We start from the raw sequence: 18,430 nt of genomic DNA, 5'->3' as shown, positions 1-18,430 counted from the left end.
GAGGGCTCCGGCTCCTCCATGCCTGAGCTCCTTATCCTTTCCAGGTAACACAACACATCTTTTGTGTTAAGGGACCAGGGCAGGAAAAAAAGGAAAAAAAATTCTGTCACTTAAAGAATAACCAGCAAAATAATATCTTGGGCTGTCCACACACACGAACAAAAGAGCAACCAAACCTAGGAAGGAGTTGTAATAAAGGGAACCATTCCCTTGGAGAAAGAGCGTGCAAAGGATCAGGGAGAAACATGCTGCTGGGCAGGCTGGAAAGGGGATCTCAGCAGAGTTGTATCTGTCTGTTGAAGAGGCACTTACCAAGGTGTCTGACAGAGAGAGGTAAGGAAGAGCAGACCATGGAGTAATAAACTGTATCCAGCTTGATTTTTTTTTTTAAGTCAATCTTGTTCTATGCAAGGCAGCTGTTACTAATGCATCTGTTAGCCCAGTCCCTGGCAGCCATCATTCACTAATTTTTCCTCATCTTTGTTAGTTAAATTTAATATTATTTATATCATTGTGTATCCTTTGTATCTTAAGTGAACAATGAAAGCAGAAAGTTGCCAGACTGAACGAGAGATATTGCAATAAATGTTTTTCTTTGCAAAAAAAAACACTGTGTGAAGCCAGTCTCCTAGGATTTCCTCCTTGGTCAGGCAGTTATGAAGGATAAAGAGCAATGGATGTAGATAATTATTAGACTGCTGAATGCTTAACTAAAATCAAGTTGTAACATAGCTGATGCAAGAGCAACTGCTCACTCATGAATGAAGGAAATTCACACTTTTCTGTATATTATAATGGAATTTATGCAGCTGCCTCGGTCCAGCAGAACTTGTGCTTAGCTCTTACTCATCGTTAATTTCTATGCCTCTCTGCCTAAAAATGCCCATAGGAAGTGAAGACATAATTGTTTATTACGAATCCAGTTATTCACAACTAATTTGACTTCTGTTCTGGAAATACTCACCATGACTTGTTCAGCTCACATCCAAAACACTTATTTTGGGATCAGTGCACACAGACATATTGGGGGAGCTGTTGGAATTCATTCTCTGTCTGCTGGCTCAGATCTGGAGGGCAGCCTACCCTGCAGACTAAGCCCTAAGACGCTGTGGGAAGATCCTCAGCTGTTGAAATAACTCCATTGATCAGGTCTTTCTTTTCATGGTCTTCAGTTTTGTGGGTTTTCTGTTCTGTAAAATTATAAGAGGCTTTTTGAGATCTGTATATAAAAAGCCCACTGAGTCTGTCTTCCTGAAGGAGTGTGACTGAGGCTTATTTTTCTATTCTGTTACATTTCTCCAGAAACTTTTCTTCCCAATCTCTCACTTTTATCTTATCCTGACTCTTCTATACTTCGCACATCTTTAAAATTAATTTTCTCTAAAACCCTTCTGCCAGTCCTCTCTGGTGTTTTTTGGCTTCTGCTTGATCCCTCAATAACTTTGTGGGTTATGAGAGTTTACTTCGCATGTCTGTTGACTTTTAATTGTGGATTCAGAAAGAGTAATAATTAGGTACTACCTCTAACTACCCATGGTAAGTTCATAAATACTGCTGCTTTGCTTATGGCCTGGAGGGTATTTGCATTTGGCATTCTCAACTTTGCAAAATGCTAACCTAGTTAATAGGGAAATTGTGTCTTGCATTATAGAGACGCTAATAGAAGTGACATCACTTGCCATGAGATATTCTAATTTATGACTATCTTTAAAGAACATACTTGCCAATTAGTGTCTTTATTAGAATACTTACTTTTATCATTTGAAAATATGCCTCTTAATTGGGACCAGCTTTGCCTAAGGTAGAAACATTTGTTAATAAATAAATGAATAAACTAAAGCTCTCCATCAGTTCCCATGGAGGGAATCAGCTTATATCACATAGGCACCCTTATAGATCGTATCACTTACTATTCTTAAACTCATTCAATTATTGAGAAAGACAATTTTATCCAACATTATATTGTCTTGCTGGGAAAAATATAGACAGGATATTGGAATTTGCTTGTTTATTAAAGCAAGTTGCTCATTAGGCATAATTAAGATAGGAGAAACAGGAGCATTAAATTTTTATACCACACCGTCAGCCTGATAGCTCCAGTAAAGGCAAAATCACCATAGTTGCTCTATTAGTACATTGATCAGTTTAATGTAATTAAGGTGCCAATTCTATGAGAATCTGAAGATAAAATGAGGAGTGCTTAGTGTTTTTCACTTTAAAATAGAATAGAATTTAACAATGTCGTAAAGAAATTGTTTAAAAAAAAAAGAAAAAAAAGCAGAAGTTAATAGGACTGAAAACTCCACTATTGAACCAAGGGACATATACAAACCAGAATGTGAGGAAGATAGGTTCCAAGGGGACATCACAGTGTCCTGTGCTTGTCACGACTCTCTCATTGTGTACTCTTTCCCAAAGGATAGTGAGAAGTTAGAGCAAAGCTAGTTACAGGAAAAGGACCTCCTACTCCAAACCACGCACATGTTCCAAACAACAACCCCATGCTCATCCTTTCACTATCAAGGATTTGATTCTGTTGGGGTTGGTGGCATTGGACACTACAGCCCATGATTTCCCAAACAAGAGTGTGTCTTGCAGAAACACACTGTTGTCTACACTGAGGTAAAGCAGCAGAAAAAAAGCCAAAGCACATCTGACTGATCCTCATACAATCCAGGTACATTAAGTGTTCAGTACAGTAAATAATCAGCCCTGGGTACATCCATGAGTCATCAGGGTATTCTGTTGATTTATTTGAGCTCAAAGAGAAATATCAGTGCTGTACCACTGCTTTATACATTCAATCTGTTAGCTCTGGAAAAAGAAACAATGCAGTTGTGCACGGTGCAGTCTCTGCCATGTAAAGTGTGGAAACATCTAACACCCAGCTTGCTTTGTCCTGGCAGTACTGGCCATGCTGTGTATGCCTTTCAACTCTCTGTTAGTCCAGAGGACATGTCAACAGCTTGGTGTGGTCAGACCCACAGGTGTGGAGGGGAGAGACCTTGGCTCCAGGTCAGGGAAGTAAGGAAAGCTGCTCAGCCTTCAGAGCAGGAGTCCTTCACTTCAAATGTGCCACTGAAAAATGCTTAACAGCAAATTATTTTACCTAAACCCATTTTAAATTATGCATGTGTATTTATACGCAGACCTAAACAGCTGCACATGCATAGCCACTTTTGCCTTTAGAGATGGGGCGTACTAAGCTGCCTCTGACAAGTCCCACAAGGTGGGTAAATGACATCTCTCCCATGCCCTGACATCCAATTGAATAACCTGCTGTGCACAAATTACGTGTTTGTGGTGGGGGACAACAGTCTTCAGGTTGTTTTTCCCTTCTGTGCCAAAGTATGAGGTCTGGTCCTCAGAAAAATAGGTAAGTTGGCAGAAAACTATCTTCCTCAGCACAGTATCTGTGTGATCTCCCTTCGGTATTTAACCACAAATAAATGTTTCCCAGGCACACAAATTATATCTGTTTTTAAATAAATAAATAAAAGCAGATAAATTAGGTTACCAGTCAAATCATCAAATCAGCAGTGCTACATTCAGAGAACATAGCATTGTGCCTCACAAATTATCTCCCAATCCCACCTGCTCTCAGATCTTTATAGCCTGGCTATCTGCTCTACTATGATTGCTCGATAGAAAATAAACAGATGGGGCTGAGAAAAATCCAAAAGAATAAATGGGGTAGAAACTGCCTGAAGCCTTTTGAACAGCATCAGGGCAGCTTTTCTCTTCTCAAGGATTTTTTCTTACCCCATTTGAAAAATAAACCTGCTGGAACACAAGATGTGATTTGGTTTAATTTTCAACTACATGAAAATACAAGCACACACAAACAAATGTGTATTAGATGCTTTTAGGCAGAGGGAAACTCTGCTTTCTTTCATGGACTTTGCTGCTTTTTTTAATCTGGTAATTGCCTGATCAATATTGCTATTTGAAACTTATATGAAAATGTGTGAAACTTTCTAACAGCAGAGAATATATAGATTCCTTTGCTGTGCTGCAGGACTTCAGCAGCAGTAATTTCAGTAATTAGGCTGCTTTTCAAATAAAGGCCAGTTCCATGGATGCATGACTAAGATAAATTATGCCCTGGATAAGTTTATATTTTCCTGCATGTGCTTGCCCTTTCTGTGTTCACGGTCACGTAAGGAAAGCCTGAGTAAACATCTTTACTTTTTCTCCTCACGCCCCATGATAGATCTGCATACTGTCTTAGGAAGAAGTGCTCTTCACCTGTCCTTAGCATTGGATATCCTCCATCAGAGGTGACCTTATATTTGTCCTTTAGAAATTATTCTTTTCTCGTGAATCTTTTTCACTTCTAGATTGGTTTGCAGAATGAAGTGAGGGAAAAAACAGGAAAAATAATTATTTTCCAGTGAATGTAATCCAGCCATTAGATGATATTAAAAAAGGGATGTTAAAAAAGCAAGCAAGATAAGAAAAAAATGCCCTGGATTTTTTTTTTTTAGCCTTTTCAGTTATTTTAGATCATCTTATTTAAAGCTTATTTTAATAATTTCTTGCCAATGTCAAGTAAGAGAATACAGAAAAGAAGTAATTATTTATATAATTATTTGGATATCTCAAAACAGCACCGTCTTTGCATCAGCAGGAATTTGAGCAAAGGAATTGAATATTTTTATTTTTGAGGTTTCAGATGTCAGCAGAACCCATGCCACTGAATTTAGGTTTGTCAATGCCATGCCTGAATTTGGGCAACAAGACATGGTTCCTGTCACGCTAGGTGTGGACTTCACCCCAGAATCAGCTTTCATCCCCATGAGGGCCACGAGAGGACACAGGTAGGAAGCTGGGCAATGAACTAAAGTTCTTCCCACTGGAGTCTGACTTTAATCTGTCTGCCCATGAAGGAACAGTCATAACACCAAGAAAACTGCAGAGATCTTGACTGTTGGGGTGGGATGAGTCAGAGAGAAAGTCCTTGTGCTTGTCTTGTGTACAAAAGGCATGTTCTATCTTATGGACATAAAATTCTGTTGAAATGGTAACCAAAAGGAGTTTTGCTGGTGGGGAAAATATTCAGTTCTCTGAGACAGGTGTTTCCACGGAGGTTTGGTGCCATTGCAGCAACAGATAAAGAGAGCTGAATGTCAGGCTGGAAATTCAGTGGCTCAGTCCTTCGTGTGAGAGGACATGTCTGGACTTGGGTGACTGAGTGAAGAGCAGTTGGTTTTGTAGCCAAAATGTGCCCAGAAGAAAATCCATTTTAATATTGAGTACCTTCCTCAAGGACGAGAAGAATTAAAGAAAAGAAACAGGAAGCCATTGGGAGAGAGTTTGAGCTTTGGTCAGCAACAATAGCACCTCAGGAAGCACAGTGAAGATGTTTGCTGACATCAGCAGCCCCACATTTAGGAGTATATTTTGCACCATCAGGTCTTGATTTGTCAAACATTTGCATAGAGACACACCAGGAACTTGCTTAGCTGCTGGGAAAGGTCTCGCTGGGACCTCAACGGACTCTGAAACCAAACCTGGCACACACAAAGCATGCAGTTTTTTCTATGTGAGACAGATGAGGAGCTGTAATACAGTCCTGGAGCTCTGTGGAAGCTGTGCTTATACAGAGAGATTTGGCTACATCTGATCTGTGCTGCTGCTCATAAGCTAAGTCTAACACAACTGAAATCCCAGCAAACAAAGAAATCTCCAAAACTCTAATGCCTGTCACTGATGAGACAAATTGTCACCATGAACAGTCAGACCTCACTGTGAAAGTTTAAGTCAAAAATCATGGGGATACTCACCTAGAGATTTAGCTGAATATTCAAGTGGCCATCAGAGCTGGTGATAAAATCGAGACCCAGATCTACCTGGAGAGGCTTTTCTTGTGAATACAGTGAAGCCCAGATCCGCCAGCAAGCTCACCTACACTTTAGAGCACACACTGGCTCCTTTCTGTCCTTACTGCTACTTTTCATTTAGCTTCACACATTTCTATCCCTTTCAAGGAACAAAATAATGGAACGTAACATTGCATAGAGCGAGACACTAACTATCCCTGTAAGAAAGGTTTTACGTTTTAACATCTTCTGTAACTAATTTCTGTGGACAGGACCAAGTCTAATAGCTCCCAGTGGCTCACCACATTGGGAAACAGTCTCACTCGCCCTCCGCTCTCATGTTCAAAATCAAATTCAAGGCTGTCAGAATGCTTGTTTGCATCTGCTGAATTTAAACACGACAGGGGGACCTAGAGAGGGCAGAGCTGAGAGGCTGACACGCGAGGAAGGTCATGTCTCCATGCTCTCCTACCTATAAATTACCAGCTCCTGGCTGGGAAACACCATTCCAGCACTCGGAGAGCCCATGCTGTCTCCCGCCTGTCCCAAAGATTTCAGTAGCTAAGGCAGCTGAATTTTTATGTTCAATTTGTTTCCATTTTCATCTGTGTGTTTTTTTGCCCACAGTACATATAATTTAGCACAAACCACAAAAAAAAACCTTGACATAATGACTTATGGACTTTGTTTTTCAAAATCCATTTCCTGCATATGTTGGTGGTCCTTGTTGCTTTATATTTTTCATAAAACATCAAAAATCTGTGAAAGAAAACAGTGTTTCATTAGGATGTCTGGTCACTGTGTATGATGAGATACAGTATAGCTGAACACAGCACTTGTACTGTGCTGCATTAGGGTCTCAGTCTAATGAGCCACAGTTCCCAAAGCTCCATTAATTTCAAAACATGTCAAATATTTACTGTCATTATCCAAAATACTTTTTTCTTTTTTTCTTTTTTTTGATGACACAGTTATATGGAATGAATTTGTTCAAACTAGACCCCAAGAAAACAAATTAAAGCTAAAAATGACAAATTGTTTTGATCTCTTTCAACTTTAAAGTATTTGGATCAGAAACTGCCATACAACTCCGTTCAAGGTCCATATTTTTTTATAGGAAATGTGTTTTGATTCAGGAATTAGTTTCAGGGCTCATTAAAATGTAAATTGCACCATGAGGAAATCTAAAGGAGATTGAGTCCGAAGATATAAAAATATTCAAATGTAATTGGGGTTCAAGCCCTACATCTCTATTTCTGCCTGAACAGCTCAAATAGAGAGAGGAGAAGGTTTTCCAGCCTTCTCTGTGAAATCCAGCAAAATTTCTCATTGCGTGATTTGCCTCCAAAAGCAACACTCAGGCATGAATTTCAATAAATAATTATAAACTGTCAGAGTTAGAGGATTCAGAGAGGGAGACAGCATGGGCATGTGGAGTCGGTGTGCACACTCGGTCGTGGAGCCCTCCTCATCGTCTGAGCAATTCTTTGTGCTCTGCTGAGTACGGCTGCATGTACAGCAGCACTTTGCGCTAACCTGTTAAAGATCCATTCGCTGGTGCAAATAGAAAATGCTATCTTCTTAGAAAATATTATGTCTTCTATTACTTTTGATAGATCTCCTGTGGAATTCTTTTACAGTTAAATATAAATCACATAGGGAAGAATGAAATCTGTTCTTGGAAACACAGCGTATGCACAAACAGTAAATCACACAGATGCAATCACTGCTATTGTCATAATGTTTCTCCTACATGAAGCAGAGTGAAGAGGGATAAATAATCCTCTGGCTACACCTGCACCTGTGTGATGTCATGCTGCATGTCCCTGGGAACTGACAGCTCAGAGAAAAGCAGCTACTGGGGAATATTTCATGAAAACTAAGGTTGTTGTCCAAGGAGCTCCTACTGCGCTGTGTTAACATGCACAAAAATCCCAAGCCAAGGCAGTTGTAGGAATATCCCTGAAGACCAGGCTCAACATGTGAAAATCAAGATGTACTTTGGATATACTCCTGTCTAAATGTCTACTGCAGCCGAGGGAATGGTTTATGACGCTCATTCTCTTACTCTCTACCCACTCGGATAGCGCAGGTCAGCATGCTGCCCTGGGCTGGGTCCTCAGGGACTTCCCCCTTTCCATCGTGGAGACCCTTGCCCTGGAGCTGGGGTGGAGGGAGCCCTTGTGCCCCCCTTCCGCAGCAGCAGCGAGTGGAGGCTTGGGGAACCAGAGATTGTTTCTTGCCTCCCACACCATCTGCAGACAATTATTTGTGAATTGTTTAAGCTACTTGTGGTCAATTCCATATCCGTAAACTGGGCATAATTACTCCTTGCTGGTATGTACAGGAAAAAAGTAATCTATTCATGATCGAGGTGTGTTTGGACACTTTCAAGCCAGTAGAAATGACTAGGCTGAAAATACATCTCCTCCCAAATTTCATAGCTGACTTTTGGATGTGCACAATGAGGCAGTGGTACCCGCGTGCTGACACACAGTAACTCACCTTCTGCCTGCAGGCTGTTTCCAGGGCCAGTGCCAACACGGACTGACGGCTCTACATGGCACTCGCTGTTCTCACTTCCCAGAAATGTGCTCCAGATTGCCATAACAAAGTGATACATCCTTTGTTTAGTAGTTTCCAAATTATTTTCAGCTATTTCCAGTCTTACTGTTTCCATAATTTACTGTTATAAACATATGATGAATCCACTGTTATAAAGTTAAATCCAGGCAAACCAAATAACCAAATATTAGGTGCTTCATTCTGTACAGCGTTGGTTTTCAGTGCTGACATTTTTATAATGTAAAAGGTATCTGAGTAATTATAAAGCATAAATTAGTATAATGACAGATCCTGCTTATAGCCAGGATACTTTTGAGGAACAGACTTTCAACAATCACTTCTCTTTTTATGCAGTGCTTTCTTTATTTTATTAGTCTAATTAGGGCAGGCAGTGAAAAGATCACCTTAAATTCATTTTAGAAATATGAAAGATCAATAGACGAGTTCATGGTTTGAACTCCCTCATCACCCAAGCTTTCCAAATGAGCACAACCTTCTCCCCTAAAAAGCTCACATATGGCCAAATCAACACTTCACTAGAAGGCTGAAAGAAAGCAGAGCTGTGCTGGGAGAATAACCTGCCCTCTAAAAGCATACATCTACTGTGAAAATAAAAGACAGTACTGTAACGCTTCCTCAACCATCTTGAGAGTGAGGGAATAAGTTGTACAGGTGAAATGGTGACTGTCAGGTGTCGTAGCTCTGATGGAACTATCGCAGAGTGTTTGTCCAGGTAATATTATTAACCCTCCTGATCAGCCAAGGTCACACGGATCTTTGGGTATTTGCTGATTAAGTGCTGGTCAAGCAAATAGAAGGTGTTTGAAGCAGATCTACCAGATGCACCCCATTTATCTTGAAGTTCTGCACTTCCCTTACCTGAGTTTTTCAGTTGTGGTCACACCTCCAAGAGAGATTAATTCCCACCGAGCAGGTGCAGAGGAAGGCTGACTGGGGGATGTGGGCAGGGAATGATGGACCATCTGACAAGAAACTAAGAGAGCCAAGTGTGGCTGAATAACTAAATGAAGGCTGGATATACATAGGTGGGAGGAGTTATGACACCCCAGAAGGTAGATATTGTTAACCTAGAGGTGCTTGGGTCTGGATTTGCCTGCAATTAAATCAGCCTGGAAATTAGAAGACATCTAAACATTGCGCAAATAAGGTTCTGATACAATCTTTTAATCAGAAGAGGAGGCATGACGTGGTCCAACTGGTTTCCAGAGGGGGTTAGATTCACTGAGGAAAACCACGGCATGATGTGATTACTGAGGCGGTCTGAGCCAACCGAGCAGGTTCCGAGGCTTTGCCATGCACCTTTTTTTCCCTGGAGAAAGGGAGAGCCACGCAGAGGTGAACTGGTCTCTCAATTTTTCAGAAAGTTCTCACTAATTTTGTTACTATGTGTTCATAGACATGTTAGAAAATATATAACTTGATGAGAAGGATATACTTAAAGCAAGCTTTCTCTCTCTGAAGACCAGGCTAAAGTGTCATTCTTTACTGAACTACCTGCACTACGAAACAGTGTGGCTGTGACAATGCATGCAACATCTTAAGCCCTCAGGGCTACATGAGGAGAACATCCATATTAAAAAAAGGATAATGAAGTCTGAAATAGTAAAAGTGCTAGCAGTTACTTTTTAATGGCAGTTAATTTAGTGGCATTGTTTGGACTGCAGTCTCAGGCTGTAACTCAACCAACTTCAGCAGAACAATACTAATAGCTAACCATTGTGTGAGCCCTCAAGAGCTACGTATTGCCATTATTTCATGAATCATTACCAATAAACCATATATAAGTAGAATTTAATTACTGGAACGATTTGTTTTCTTTACTTGTGTTTAGGAGGCAAGGGCTGAGATAGAAGGCAATGATGAGAATTCTTATAGTATATGTTTTTCTGTTAAAATCTGAATTTCATTAGGGTATTGCTACAATATGAATGTCGTTCAGGTTTCTACTTAGACTGAATCAAATTGCCATTGTGTGGGTCTCCTGGTTCTATTAAAAAAAAAAAAGGTAGAATTCACTAATTTGATGGAAATTCTTAAGGAGACCATGAGAACAGGAGGAAAAAAATTCTGCATAAAATGTAAGGGAGAATCAAAACAAAAGCTTGGCTATATGTCTTTGATATGTTGACAGTTCCCATAGCTCAAGGTAACCTTTCGCTGTAACACTCCAGGGTTTCCCTTTATTACTGTCTTTTTTAATAGCAGACCAGTTTTATGCTTCAAATGCCTTTTTCTGGTGAGCAAAAATACAAAGAGCAAAAGAAACAAAGCCATATAATGAGCTGGGGAAAAGACAAACAGTAATAACCAGATCCCCCCCCACCAAGATGACGACCCAAGAAAGTGATGACAGTGGCGCTGAAGCCTTCCTCATGTGCTGGGGCTGGAAGTAGCACAGCAGGGCCCACGCTTTGCTGGGTGCAACGCTCATCTCAGGTCATGTTTTTCTGCAGTCGTTTTAAACAGAAAAAGAGAACACACCAAACTCAGATAGTGTCAGAAACAATTAAACAGATCCTGTTATCATATGCTTGCTGAAGTGCTGCATGTTCAGTTCCGGAAGAAATATGTGTGCTGCATAAGCGTTCAGTATAAAAGTAGTTATTCAATAAGGATTTCTGAGACAGGTGGTGGATAGGGAGATATCTATTGACTGCTGTTTCCAAGCTGTTGTATTATCTGGTTGTGTAAACGATTACTATGGAGATACTCAGTCTGTCATTTTGGTATTTCAGACTGTTGTGTTTCTATCACTTGACCTTAAAACTGAATCAGTATTCTATGCTCAAAAACGTACATGTTCATACATTCTTGATACACCAAACAAGTTAAATTGTGAGTCCTACAGGACTTAATTTTCTGGTTATCTCATATCACAAACTAGTTAACTAACAGTATCACTAACTAACTAACAATCAGAACGTTCAGGGACTAGCACCTGACCTTGAACAATGCCAATGTGCCCTCTGTTGACCAGGTGATTTTTATACCAGCTTTCTAGACTCTTTGTAGTCCACAAGGATCCTATGATTGTTCTGATTTTTAGCAGTTTTATTTGTGCAACCAAACCTTCACACATACTTCCTGGAAACATTTTTAAGGTAGACTGAGGAACTTGTAAATGCTACAAGTATAAGAAGCTGTTCTCAACCCAGACAAGTAGTCTCAATACGTTTGACTTTTGACAAAGATATATTGCTTTCTTTGATTTTTTTTAGGCAGGGGGATTTTTGTTCTAGTGCAGAGCAAAAAGAGGTCTTGAAAGGTTTGCCAAAACTGAAATGTTGCTAGCTGAACAGTAGAATAGGCCTTGTTTCATCTACCCTGACCTTTTAAGGTCTGGATCCACATACACAGCTACAGACTAATGGAAAGACCAGCTTGGAAAGCTGTTCGCACTTAACTTTTGAGTTTTGTTTTTTGTCGTATCTATGGGTTGGGTTTTTTAAATAAAGTCAAAAAGGCTGATATATGTCAACAAATAAAACAGGAGCAGTTGAAAGGAAATATAATCTCTCCCAAGTTTTGAGCTATGACTTTTTTACAATAGGAATCCATATGCCAATGACAGTCCTGGTAAACTGCATTTTGGAAGTGTTGTTCCGAGAGGGTTTTACTGTACTGGTACACTGCATCACAGGTACAAATAATCCAAAACTCAATAGTCTCTCTTGCAGTAATGGGAAAATTTGCTGTGTTCACTGACCCTCAGAATTTCTCGTTTCTTGCTGATGGTGTGACAGTGGAAAGTGTGTTCGATGAGCTGAAGTATAGAACTTGGAAAGGTTTTAGTTCAGGACCTTAAAAGGTGTCTTAGGAAACATAAAAGAAACAGAAAATAATTCTCAAAGGAATACAGCCATCCTGTTTCAATTATATCTTTTCTTTACTCCTGTATGCTCTGTTCAAAACATAAGGAAGAGTAAACATATGTTGGGAGATGCTGCATATTTATAAAGGAAACACTAACAACAAGCAGAAAATAAAAGATAAGTGAAGAACAGGTTTTGCCCGCTAATCAAGTTGTCTTGACTCAGAAAGTAGTAAATCTATGATGGTGTTAGATTTTTAAATATGCAGCCAAGGCTTCATTTTTCCATATACTTAAAATACCTCCACATGACTATTGTTATGGACACATCCTGGGAAAAGACCTAGTCAGAGCTTTAATGTTGGTGCCTAAATTGGAAAACAAGACTCTCGTCAACAGAGATAAGAGTTCCTCCATCAGAGAAGGCATTAGCATAGGTTGTCATAAAATCTAGTTTAAATTTGAAATAAGTCTTTGATAACAAAATAAGGCAAAAGATATTCATGTGTATTGTTGATGACACTGTAAACCAGTCTACAGATTCAGACAAGCTTGTGCAAAACACTCATTCACGAAGGTCATGCAAGACTCAGCTGATGTTTCAGGAAGGTTAGAGATGAAAAGTTTTCTTCACCTGTTTTCCTCATGCCAACTACAAATATCAGCAACGCTGAAATTCACCTTTGGCTGTAGGGGACTTAGCTCACTTTCTACAGCCTTGCCTGTATGTCATAAAGGTTCATATACAGCGTGTGTCATCTAAAATCAAAACCTCCAAAATAAAGAAATGGCTAAGGTGATTATTTCAGCAAGACATCCTTCTTCATATACAGTTTTCAATAAAAATATTACAGACAGCAATATAAATTCCACTGCTATTTAGAGTGTGTGTTGGGCAAAATGACAGAAAATATCTGAGCTGTTATGATCTCATTGTGAATATCAGACTATAAAAGTTGGTAGATACGAGAGAGTGACATAGTTTTCTTATTTTAGTTTGATTTAGATGAGAGTTTCACTCTCACTCGTAGGAGGTTATTGTTGAGGCACAACAGCAGAAATTCAAGATTGGGTGAAGCAAGATTTTTCAGAGGATCACCCCACCTTATGCGCTCCTAGGGAATACTCAGGGGATGTAGAAACGGAGATGACCCAGATCACCCAGTGACAGTGAGTGGTGTTTAGCACATAAGCTCTGAAGACACATAGATGTGAGGACTAAATCCCAGCCTTGCTGTTGCTCTGACTTTCCCCCTTTTGTGATCTTGTCAGAGAGATGGTGGCAGCAGCAGCTGATGGGGTACCCTCATCCTTCATAGCCCTTGTCCTGCTTTGCTGGTAGAAGCTGATTCCTCCTGGGAGTGGGTGCTGTGATTGCCATCATGTGTGGGTGCATCTCCCCTGCAGTGCAATACTGTGCCAGATGGGAAATGCTCCCTCTCTTACCAAATTGCCTGCAGTGCAATGTATTGTAATCTGCTGCAGGCACCCGGAGATGAAATCCCAGCACGGCACACCAGTTGGTCTAGGACAGCCCTCCTAGCCCCTCTTGAGCAGGAGTATCTCCCAGCATTTACAAGAATGTAAAAAGATACCCTTCCAAGACCGAAAGATCTCTATTGGTTCAAAACGTGGGCGTGGAAGTGAAAATGTGCAACATGTTATTAGCAAGTGGTGTTAACACTCTTCACAGCCCCTACTGCCCTACTCTGCTTTATAAATCCACGCTGCTTGAAAAGACTAGACTGAGTGCGTGTGTCTGCATGCAAGCACAGATGTCTTAAATAAATGATTGATTGGGATGGTACTAATTCACTTCTGTTCCAGAAAGAAAGTTGCTTCTACTATTCACCACCCATAAGTGTTCAGTGGTGTACATAGCATTTCATAACCAAGTAGGAATAGGGCATTTCTTCTCTGAGAAGCTGGTACGGTTCAGTTGCTACATGAAGAGCATTAGACAAGCAGCCTGTCAATGACAGAGTAAGGACCTAATGCTTAAACAAGATATCTTTGTGTTTTAAAGCAAAAAGCATTATTCTAATAAACTGCTATTCTCAAGGACAGGGCCTAAGCATTGCTGTGTGATGATACATTGCTTTAGAATTTCTGTTGATGAGATAATGTGGTCTCAAGTGTTCAGGGATGTGAAATAGTTTTACAGGTCTCTTAGCGGATACTGTCCAAAGGAAACTATAATTTATCCACATGGCCCTTCCTTTCTGAGTGGAAATAACTGTTCATGATTGAACCAATTCTAAAGAAAACAAAACTAATGAACATTAACATGCAGGAATAAAAAGGGAGGGGACACAGGGAGGAAGGAGAGTCAGGCTGATATTATAGCCTTAACTAATCCATAATTGCCTGTAAAATCAAAAGGGAGTTTACTTTAAATAAGAATATCATGAATATTGCCAAAGCATTAACCAAATATCCAGCTACTTGCCTTCTCTGCAGTCTCTATGAATGTGCTTAGTTGTACATGTGCTAAATGTAATGCAGATCAGATGAACGTAGGACGGGGTAGATCTGAGACTTTTAGAAAACTCTGGTGGATGGGACTGTGCAACAAAAGAAAAATTATCTCTGTGTCAAACAGCATTGAATTAACATCCACATAAAATTTTTACCTCTACTTGTTTCTTTTACTTGAGAGTGGCAAATTCAGTTTTACTGAATTTATCCACACTAATGCCATGGAGTAGCAAATGGCATTTAAAACTACTTAAAAGTATTTTTAAAGAGAACCATCATTGCAACTGTGGGGTACCTAGGCAGCACAGCACCTGTGTGTAACACAAAACTGGGCATGTTCAGTTTACCCGAACACATGCAGGAGGCCAGAGCTGGCAAATGGGTCAGTAATCGAACCCTTTAGCCTCACGCTGCTGACTGCATGGCACAAGCCAAGCCGAGCCATTCTGCAGCTACAGTTATATTTCCATCAGGAAAGGGAGGCAACCTGCAAATGCCTGGTAAAGAACAACCACAGTAAGAAAGCAGCTAATTGCTGAACATTTTTCAGATCTAAAAATAATCCAGAAACCAAGACAGTAGAGAGACAAACCACACACAGCTAAATAGAGTGCACAGCAAAGTAACTTGCAGCAGGCATCAAACATCTCTACATAGTTAAATCAGCTGGATCACTCTGCAGGACAGAAAAGACTATGATCCTTTGTTCTTACAGGCTTTTTTTGCTCTTTCTTTTTGTTTATCATCTGTAATCTAAAACAAAGACAAAGAAGTAGGTAGCCCAAGAGCAGTAAAGGACAAACATTGTTCACCCTTATTGCCTTCGGAACATCACATAAGGATCAACTTTAACTGTCGTATTGAGTCAGATGTCAAGACATCCATGCTTGAGAAGGGGAAAGGTCCTTTCTGATAAGAATGGCTTGGATCAGCTCTTTTTATGCCATCTTTTGTCTTCCTGTAGAGGTTATATTGAAGGTGGAGAAAACAGATATCTGTGCTGATGCAGGCTCTAACTGGTGTAAAAACTAATAAGGGACCTTTCTAGTGGGACTGTTTAGGCACTGAATCCCACAACCATCAATTCTCTGAATCAGAACACTTATGACCAGTACCTTGATAATGTCTTTTTTTCTTGCTGAACTGAATTGGCACCGGAAAATGCAGCCCAAGCTCTGGCACACCCCCAGCAACTTCAGTTCTCAAGGGTAATCCTTCGCAGAAAGCTCATGGCATTCCAGGTTTGGTGTCCCCTCTGCACTTCTCCAACAACTGGCTAAGCAGACACTAAGTATTTTGAGAACGGTTTTGGCTGTGATGGAAAAACCACCAGGTTAGTGCTCAGGAAGGCTGACTCCTTCGGGAAGAAGCATTCACAGGGGAATCACTAGTCCCTGTTTTACAATTAAACAGCCAATCATTGATGAGATCTTTCCCCAGGGATCCCTTTGGTGGTTCATCACATCCTTCCATCAGTTCTTCCCCTACCAAGTTTTCAGGCAGCAGTGTTCAAACCTCTGGGAAAAGCACTATTCACACCAGCCCTTCGGCATGTGTTTGACTCCAGTGCACTGCCAGGGATCAGCACAGCTTCTGGGACATCTGGTCAGGCTTTCCTTCTCCAAGTGGAGATAAAGGTCCTTGAATACCTCAATACATTGGTTTGATGATCAGAAGCTTTCCTCTCTTTTAGTGGCTTAGCTTAGGTCCACAATGGTATCTGCCTCTACCAATCATTGAACATAAGCCTTTTCTCACTGTCCAGCAGGAATTCATGTGTAGGGACGACTGCTTTACTGTATACTTCAGAACAGCTTGGGCTGCATATAATAATCATCCATCAAACCATTCCCACTTTGGTGTTTCCTCATACCACCTCTATGTTAGCAGCTCCCTGTTGTCACATCTAGCAGAATGCCACCACGGCCTCCTTCAGTGTCTCAGATACTTAATATGGCTTCTTTCTACACCAGAAGCTCTGAAGAAAGCTGACTTTTATTTGCCATGAGCATTCTTAAAGCGGGGAGGAAAAAAGGCTAAAAGAGTACAGTGCAGGCATTTAAAGAGGCAGATTCTGATTGCTGCTCCTTTCTCCTCTTGACATGAAGATGAACTTCCTCTCATAGCTGACTCATTGCCCTGGGCTATCACTCTAATTTCTTTGACTTCTGATGAGCAGATGCTCTAAATACATCAATATGAAGTACAAAAGGATCTTATTAATGGTCCAACTACTATGTTTTTCATGGGTAGTGCTATCAATCTTACCGTATCCCTGTGCATTATTGCTAGCAATTGTTTACATGTGCTGTAGCTCCCACTCAGTGCTTTATACCACCTCACTTCATACTGTTGCCTCGTATACAGTGGTCTTTATGCTACATATATCACATTTATATAGCTTGAGTGAGCTTCGGGGTCACTTTCTTTGTAAGGTACCAAGCTGTAAGTTGCTTTTCTGTTTTCCGTAGTATATCGGTACGCCTTGAATTATTCACTCAATTTCTGAGAAGCAGCATTAAGAATGTAATCTTCTGTTCATAAATCCATTGGAAGACTCTTAATAATGTAAGCCTTAGTGGAACATCCCAGCATTGCAAAGGAAGCAGTAAGCATTTCCTTAGGGTTTCAAATAGTTCACTCTCCTTTCCTTTAACAGAGCTAAAACCATTCTTTAGGAAAAAAAAAAACAAAACAAAAAACAATCAATGATCCTTTTCTTCTGTTTCCTTGTAATGAAAGATCACCTGCTCTGTCATGACAGGAAGGTCCGTAAAGCTTGCAGAATACACAAAAGCCAAATTCAGGACCATTTACATTCAGCAGTTAACACTCATGCACTCCTTGATCCTGCTGTAGAGGTTTTACTTCTGTGGTCTTCTTTCTTCAAAAGACAGAGGCATCCTGGAAGCTTTCATTTCAGTAGCAAAACATCACCTTATCAAAACACAGCTCAGATGAAATGAACTACACAAAAACCTTGCATTCATCTTCAGAAATGAGAATTCTAGAAATGCTTGCACTATGTGCTACAGAAATGGTGGCACTGGCACCTTTGTGGCTGAAGCCCCCACAGCCCACATGAGCACGATGATCCTGAGCTCGCAGGACATGAATGAGGCAGTGATGTCTCTGCACAGGTCTGGTTTTCAAAGTAAATATCTAAGCAGGGCATTTAAAATGTCTGGATTATACTTCTTTGTCACTTCTAGAGAAGAGCAGGAACAAGTGGGATCAGTGTCTTCTGCGGAAGAAATGGCATCTCTGGGTGTAGGCACCTGGAGCAGCAGGTAAGTCAACAGGAGAAAAGACCATGAGAGCTGCTGGCAGCATCTGTGACTTCAAAGAAGGTCTTGTTCCTGAGACCAGGAGGTGGGAACAGGGAGATTCACCTGCTGCTTATTTCTCTGTATTGGACAAAGCACTTCATGCTTTTGGATCTCTGTTTTCTTAGTCCAACTTTCACGTGTTAATTTCTACCTAGACAGTAAATTTCTTGTGGGGCGGCACAGGAGTTAATTTTGATGGGATCTGTGATTACAGAACTACTTATTTTTGTAACTACTCACAAAATTAATTTCAACATTTCAGATAGTATCTACCCACCATGAAGCACCTGCAGCAGAAGATGATAATATTATTTCCTATTTGGGTTTATACAGCAGCTCCACAACTGTTCCTTTTAATATAGTCCCAAAAGTGGTGATAATTTCTTACAAGTAAAGTATTTGCA

The sequence above is a fragment of the Cuculus canorus genome, chromosome 11 (assembly GCF_017976375.1).
Source record: "Cuculus canorus isolate bCucCan1 chromosome 11, bCucCan1.pri, whole genome shotgun sequence".
Taxonomy (NCBI): Eukaryota; Metazoa; Chordata; class Aves; order Cuculiformes; family Cuculidae; genus Cuculus; species Cuculus canorus.
This window is presented reverse-complemented; position numbering follows the sequence as displayed.